Genomic DNA, 7986 nt, shown 5'->3' on the forward strand with positions numbered 1-7986 from the left:
GGCACTAACTGCAAGAATGGCCCCCCTATGAAGAAAATCTGGGTTCCCAAAAGGTGCCTTGAAAGTCTTCAGGTGAATGTCATCATGACACCACCTATGAAGAATAGGAACCCCAGGTCAAATTCTTCATATGGACCAAAGTCTTCATATGGATCCAAGTCCTCATATGGACCACATTCCTCACAAGGATCAAAGTCCTCATATGACCATCATCGTGCTAACACCTCTGTTTCGTAGGGAAAGGCTAAGGATTATGGATATGTGCACTATTCTTCAAATCATTATGTTCATAAATCCTCGAAGAATTTCTCTGCTTATTCATATGCTTACCCTAAATCCTCTTATGTGAAACAAAATGGACTGGCATCTATGACACCTTTCTCTTATGGAGCTCGCAGAATGATGAACTCTTTGCCACCCCTTCAGATGTGGGTGGTGAAAAAAAGAAATAATCTCTTATGCAGGGTCAGGACTCCAGACATACTTAAACGTCTAAAGAATTTGCTGCAGACCTGAATATGCTTGAAAGGACGCATGCTAATCATGAAGAAATGGATTTTCATTTCTCACGTCCTCACATTGCTATATCTGTTCTATTGCTTGATGAAATTGATCTGATGAATTTGATGTCATATTCTTCACTAATGAAGTATATGAGTCCGTAAGCTGCACTAATTCATCTGTAGGATGATCAACCCAAAGCCACTGAGTGGGTCCTCGATAGTGGATGTATAAATCACATGACTGGTGACAAGAATCTATTGATGGACGCTCCCTTATCTCCATCGCATCTAGAGCATATCACCTACGCTGACAAAGGCAAAATCAAGGACCACAAACCTGCTACATGTATACTTGCAAAAGCTTTATAAGGCTGGCTATGTCATCGACGACTTGGCCATGCTGGGATGAGGAACTTGCACATGATCGTGAAGAAAAAGCATGTCATTGGCATCGAGGGTGTGAAATTCCTCAAGAACCATTTGTGTGGAGCTTGTGAAGCTAGAGAGATGACCAAGGCCAAGCATCCCTCAAAGACCATCATGACTACCACTCATCCATTTGAATTGCTTCACGTGGATCTCTTTGGCCCTACTCACTATGCCACATTTACTAATGCTGCATCTTTATATGGCTTTGTCATTGTTGATGATTATTCTCTTTATACATGGGTGCATATCATCACTTACAAAACTAAACTGCAGGAAGTCTTAAAACGATTTTCCTCGAGGGATTCAACCAACTTTGGTGTGAAGATCAAGCACATCAGAAGTGACAATGGAACTGAGTTCAAGAACACTGGTCTTGATGACTATCTTGATGAACTTGGTATTACTCATGAGTTATCTGCTCCTTATACTCCTCAGTAGAATGGCGTCGTCGAGCGCAAGAATAGGACTCTGGTTGAGATGGCCCGCACTGTGCTTGATGAGTACAAGATGCCTCCTCTCTTTTGGCCTGAGGCAATTGATACTGCGTGCCACATCATCAACAGAGTATATCTTCACAAATTATTCAAGAAGACTTCATATGAACTCCTCACTGACAAGAAACCCAATGTGAGTTATTTCAAAGTCTTCGGTGTTAGATGTTGGATTAGAGATCCTCATCACAGTTCTAAATTTGCACCAAAAGCGCATGAAGGTTTTATGCTTAGTTATGGTAAGGAATCGCACACCTACAGAGTCTTTAACACCTATCACCACAAGGTTGTTGAAACTATAGATGTGTGGTTCGATGAGACTAATGGCTCGCAAAGAGAGCACCTACCTCCTGTGATAGATGAAATACCTCCTGAGCAATCTATTAAGTTCAAGGCTACTGAGGATGTCATTCCTACCGAAGAATCTGCTGAAGAAGTCATTCCAGAACGTGAAGAACATCATGCTGGCGTTTTTGAAGAAAATGTTGAGCAAATTCCTCATCGTCAACCAGCTCATCCATGCGTCGCTAATGAAGTGCAGATTGAGAAAATCATCGGCGACATCAACACACCAGGTCCTCTCACACGCTCAAAAGCTTCACATTTATCTAACTTCTGTGTGCACTTTGCTTTCGTCTCTATCACAGAGCCCACTAATGTAGATGAAGCATTTCTGGAGCCCGAGTGGATTCAAGCTATGCAAGAGGAATTACATCAGTTCGAGCTCAACAACGTCTGGGAACTTGTCAAGCGACCAGACCCTCACAAGCACAATATTATCGGCACAAAATGGATCTACCGCAACAAGAAAGATGAAAATGGCCTTGTGGCGAGGAATAAGGCACGACTTGTAGCTTAAGGCTACACACAGGTTGAAAGAAATGATTTCGATGAAACTTTTGCACCTGTTGGTAGACTTGAAGCAATTGGCATATTACTTGCTTATGCTAACCATCATAATATCATTTTATATCAAACGGATGTGAAAAGTGCATTCCTTAATGGTAAGCTTGAGGAAGAAGTATATGTTGCTCAACCCCCAGGTTTCAAAGATCCAAAGCATCCTAACAAAGTCTTCGGACTCAATAAGGCCCTATGTTGCCTCAAGCAGGCCCCTCGGGCGTGGTATGATACTTTGAAGGAATTCCTCATGAAGAAAGGCTTCAAACCCGGTTCACTTGACCCAACTCTTTTCACCAAAGCTTATGATGATGAATTATTCGTGTGCCAAATATATGTTGATGATATCATCTTTGGCTGTACTGATCAATGTTACAGTGATGAATTTGCCTACATGATGAGTGAAGAATATCAAATGTCTATGATGGGAGAATTGAAATTCTTCTTAGGTCTTCATATTCGTCAACAGTGCAATGACATATTTATATCTAAGGAAAAATACCTCAAGGATGTATTGAGGCAATTCGGCATGCAAAATTGCAAAGGCGTCAAAATCCCTATGCCCACAAATGGCCATCTATGCACTGATGAAAACGGTATTGACTTCGATCAAAAGGTATACCGCTCCATGTTTGCATGTGTGCCCGTTTTCAAGCTACACCATAGGAATCACACCATAAGGGTGTGAAGCATATTCTTCAATATCTAGCTCACACTCCAACACTTGGATTATGGATCCCAAGGGCTTGCCTTTTGATCTCATTGGATATTCAGACTCTGACTATGCTGGTGACCATGTGGACCGCAAGTCAACATCAGGCACATGCCATTTCCTCGGACGATCCTTGGTATGTTGGTCTTCGAAGAAACAAAACTAAGTATCACTCTCTACTGCTGAAGCTGAGTACATTGCTCCTGGATCGTGTTGTGCTCAATTGTTGTGGATGAAGCAAACTCTCAAGGACTACGGTATCAATGTGAAGAATGTGCCACTCTGTTGTGACAATGAGAGTGCCATCAAGATTGCTCATAACCCAGTTCAGCACTCAAAGACAAAGCACATTCAGATCCGTCATCATTTTCTTCATGATCATGTGTTGAAGGGCGACATCTCCACCGAGCACGTGAAGACTGAACAACAGCTAGCCGATATCTTCACAAAGCCCTTGGATGAGAAGAGATTTAGCAACTTGCGGTGTGAGCTAAATATCTTGGAATCTTCGAATGTCCTTTGAAAAGGACACACATCCTAACACTTATGCAAAATTGATGACTTAGATGTGCAACACACGAAGTAACGTTTTTCTTCAATCAATGAAGACTAACTCTCTAAGTGTGAAGAAATTAACGAAGAATTTGATTCTCAGAGCCCTACGCTAATTGTACGCGGTGTCTGAAATCATCATTCTTATACGGTGGGTCACGCCACCAACAAAAGTTGAAAACCTTCAATTTGAGTTTTCTTCATTTTTGAAATTCCTCAGTTGTTCAAATTCTTCAACTTTCCAAGTCTTCACTGTTTCCGTCATTTTTCTTCATTGGCTATATAAATATATGAGTTTATGTCCTCTATAGCATTCACTTATTGTAATTTCTTCAAGCTGTTTTTCCTGCTAAGTGAATGTGATCGGACCCTTCCCCCTCTATGCTAAACTCAACCCAGTCTGTTCACAAATTCCTCATATGCATTCTATTTGAAACCCGTTCATAATCTTCATTGTGTCCTTGTCAGCTGAAGAATTTGTGAACGAAACATTAAACTTTTCATATCCGAAATTTCGGATTTTGCCGCCCAAACCGTTCCACATTCCACGATAATACTTATCTATTCACCCACGATCTCACAGGATCTCCACCTCATAGTACGTGGGTGACACATGTCACACAGATGAGAAAGGTCAGGGGCACGTTCATCCACTTTCCTCGCACGAGCAGTTTTTCACTGTGGCTATATATACCTCTTCCCTTCCTCGGTCTGTTTTTACTCCGCTCGACCTCGCTCCCTCGCTCGAGCTCCCAAAACCTAGCGCCACCGCTACTTCCATCGTCGCCGATGAGGAAGACCTTCGCTGCCTCGACCTCGTCGCCGTCGTACTCGCGCCGGCCACGGATTTCTTCACTCCGCTGTCGTCGTAGCTATCTTCCTCTGCCAATTTAGGGCATGGAAGATCTGGACTGACGAACTTCCAATCTACACTCCCAGTTCGTCGTGTTCTTCATCAAGGGTAATTAAAAGTCACTTTTACTGCCCTTATTGATTCCAGTGATTTTGTCAAAATCTTCAAAAGGTGTTTATTCTTTGATATTCACACTCTAAACACCTCACACAAACATATGTTCTTGATCTGTTTCCTAAGCCATGTTTTTCTTCAAGATTCCTCATTTGTGTGGATTTTCAATCTACACAACTCTGGAACCTAAGACAAAGAACGATTAGTGAAATTCCTCAAGACACATTTGGTCAAATTCCTCAAACTTGTTATTTTTGCAAAAACTTCTGAGAACGCATATGCCCTCTCCAAATTCTTCGCACCTATACTCTGTTCATAGGTACACATGTCTACTGTTGAATCACTAGGTTCTCATCAACTTAACTCATTTGTAGCATTCCTCAAAGAAAAACTGCGTACCTCTTTAGAAAACTCCACTATTCAAATTCCTCAGCTGGAGAAAATGGCTGATGGAAATAAACCTCGGAAGGGAGAAAAGAAGTTGGAAATCAACACTGCATTTGAAATCCCTGAAGACATCTATGCAGGGTATTGCACTCCAGATGAGGCAATTCATGGAAAAGAAATGAAGAATCAGCGCAAAGTGCGCATTCGGAAAATAGAGAGGAGATGGGCCAAAGAATGGAGGGAATATTGCTATGTCACTCCCAAGTACATGAAGAAATTCGCTGTACACACTCCATTCCCAAGACCTCCCTTGGCACCAGGCCAAGTTGCTGATCCCTCAAGCATCAGACGAGGTGAGGAATTTCCTGCTGAATGGGCCAAGCATCAAGCTAAGCTGGCCAAAGTAGCAAAAGAAGCAGTGAAGAAATTTAATGAAGATTCTGCTACTGTTGTCACTCCTGAGGCCTCTGCTAGCAAGCCCAAAAAGGCCATGCCTAAGAAGCCCGCACATAAGCCCAGTGCTTCTTCTTAAATGCCCTCACGGCCAAGCTCTTCTGTTAAGCCCTCACGGCCAATTCCTCAAGCTGCCCCAGTTCCTCAAGTTCCAAAACCCTCCGCTCCTCCGGCGAAGTCCTCAACACCTGTGCATCTCGCCTCGTGCCAAAGGACCACAGGAAAATCTATTGCCTCAGGAGCCTCTGAAAGTTCTTCAGCTCCTCTACATTCCTCAACTGGCCCCACTTTGCTGAAGACTAAGGCCAATGCTGGACGAGGCACTAGACCAAGTCCTCAAAAGAAGCAGGTCGCCTTTCAAGTACCGTCTTCTGATGACAAAGTTGATGATGATGAACTCGCAGAAATCATCAGAGATAGACAGAAGAGGGCCGCTGGAGCCAAAGGAAGTGAAGTTCCTCTTCTATTGGATCCAAAGTTGATCCTTGAATACATTGATCTCTGGCACAAGGACCCCAACACTCCTATGCCAGACTTCAAGCTGACTTCTGGCCAAAGTCACATGCTGACCACCTTCATAGGTGAAGAAAAATGGAAGTTTGAGAAGGCCAGGCAGCTGAAGAAAGCATAGTACAAGAAAGAGCGCTATCTGAAGAGAATGTTGTCAAGATGACAACTGATGAACTTGTGGCTGTTCAAGCTGAGATCAAAAACCTCAGTGATGAATTTGATGCCTACCATGCTGACTGTAAGGGCGCCAAAGTCAGATTTGTGAAATTGGCAAAGACATTCACCCCCAATGTTGCTACTTAAATGCACATTGAAATTCCTCAAGCTGAAGCATCTGCTCAGCATACTGAAGAACATGCCAGCACCACTAATGAAAATCGGGCTGTTGAAGAAAATGAGAGTACCAGGGCTGATGATTGCATTCCGGCCGCTGATGAAATTGCCAAGGCAACCACTAGTATTGCGCCTAAAGAACAAGCCAGGCCATCTCAAGCTTCAACCGTTGTGCCTGAAGAAACTGAAAATGTCAGGGCAACTGCATCAGTTGCGCCTGAGGTTACTGAACCAATCTCCTCTGCTCCTCCTGCACCAACACCAACTCCAGTTCTTCCTTGTGCATCAGAAGTAAAGAAAACCAAGGCTGTGGAGCGAGCAGCAGTGAAGAAATGGAAAGCATCTACTTCATCTCAGTCTTCACCACCAAAGAAGATGAAGAAACTGACAAGCTCTTTTGAGAATCCGATTGATGTTATTCCAGTTTCAAGCATGCCATCAAAGGAACTCGTTCCTTTTGGTGAAGACTATGTGATCCCAAGCTGATCGGATGAAGACGTTCCTTCTGCTGCTTCTACAGAGAAGATGGACGAAGAAATTGAAGCGAATGATATCCCTTCAACTCATATCATCTCATCACCTATGCCTCAATTCACAGCTGAAGAGGCAGGCGTTGAAGAACTGAATAAGGAAGTTGAAGACGTGGATATTGGGTGCTCCACTCCAGTGCTAAATGATGACTATTGGGATAGTCAGCACCCCAACTCTCCGCTCTTCACCCCTCTACAACAAATCCCTTAGTCCCCTGTACACACGGAAGTTCTTATGGGATCTGAAGAACCTCGTATTCCTAAAGAAATTTCAGCCACTAGTGCTGATGAAAATGCTACTGAAGAAATCCCAGCCACTAGTGTTGATGTTAATATTGATGAAGAAAAGAAGAACCAGGCTGCAACTCAAACTAAAACTAAAATTCCTCAGCCTATGGTTCTGGAGAACGTGATTCCTGATGCTGTGATGACTTTGACTGCCACTCCTCACCTCCAGCCGAAGAATCCCTTCTCCAAGAAGCAAAAATTCAAGGTTGCTGAATTCTTCCATGAGCATGTATTCTTCACAGATTACAACCCATATGACTCTGCTCGTCTTAGAAGGAAGCGTTTTTGGACTGCCAGCCAAGCAAACTTCTATTTTTCACTACTTTTTGATAAGGACAAAGTCTTAGACCATGCGCATATTCCTCATGTGGAAATGGAATCAATGTCTTGCTTCACGCCAGTCCTCAGTGTTCTTCATGATGCTGGACTTCTCAACTTCTGCATCGATATATGTGATTAGAATGAAGAATTAATTCTTCAGTTCTATGCAATGCTGCACATCATAGGAAATGCTAAAGATGTGAACTCTTGGGTATTGGACTGGATGACAGAGAATACTCACTTCAAAGCATCGGCCTCTAAATTGCTTCATGCCCTGCCTGTCAGTCCTCCCCTTGAAGGTGCACATTGTATATATCATGAACCTGAACTTACTGACCACTATATGCAAGTGTTGATGAAGCCGTTGAAGCCTGGTAAAGCCTGCAGAACCAAATTCCTCGTGAAGGAATTGTTGTATGTGCCACGGACTATATATTGCATCTTCTCCAAGACTTCGAGTCCAATCAAGGGCCACGACTCTAATGAAGAAGAGGTCGTTGGTATCATGAAGAATCTGCTATTCAACCTCATGAGGAGTCTGGCAAATGTAGCTTTTTCCCCTTTTGAATTGAAGCCTTACACTCCCTGGATTATGAGATTCCTCAGAGCA

This window comes from Triticum dicoccoides, chromosome 4A (genome assembly GCF_002162155.2).
Source record: "Triticum dicoccoides isolate Atlit2015 ecotype Zavitan chromosome 4A, WEW_v2.0, whole genome shotgun sequence".
In the NCBI taxonomy this organism is placed as follows: domain Eukaryota; kingdom Viridiplantae; phylum Streptophyta; class Magnoliopsida; order Poales; family Poaceae; genus Triticum; species Triticum dicoccoides.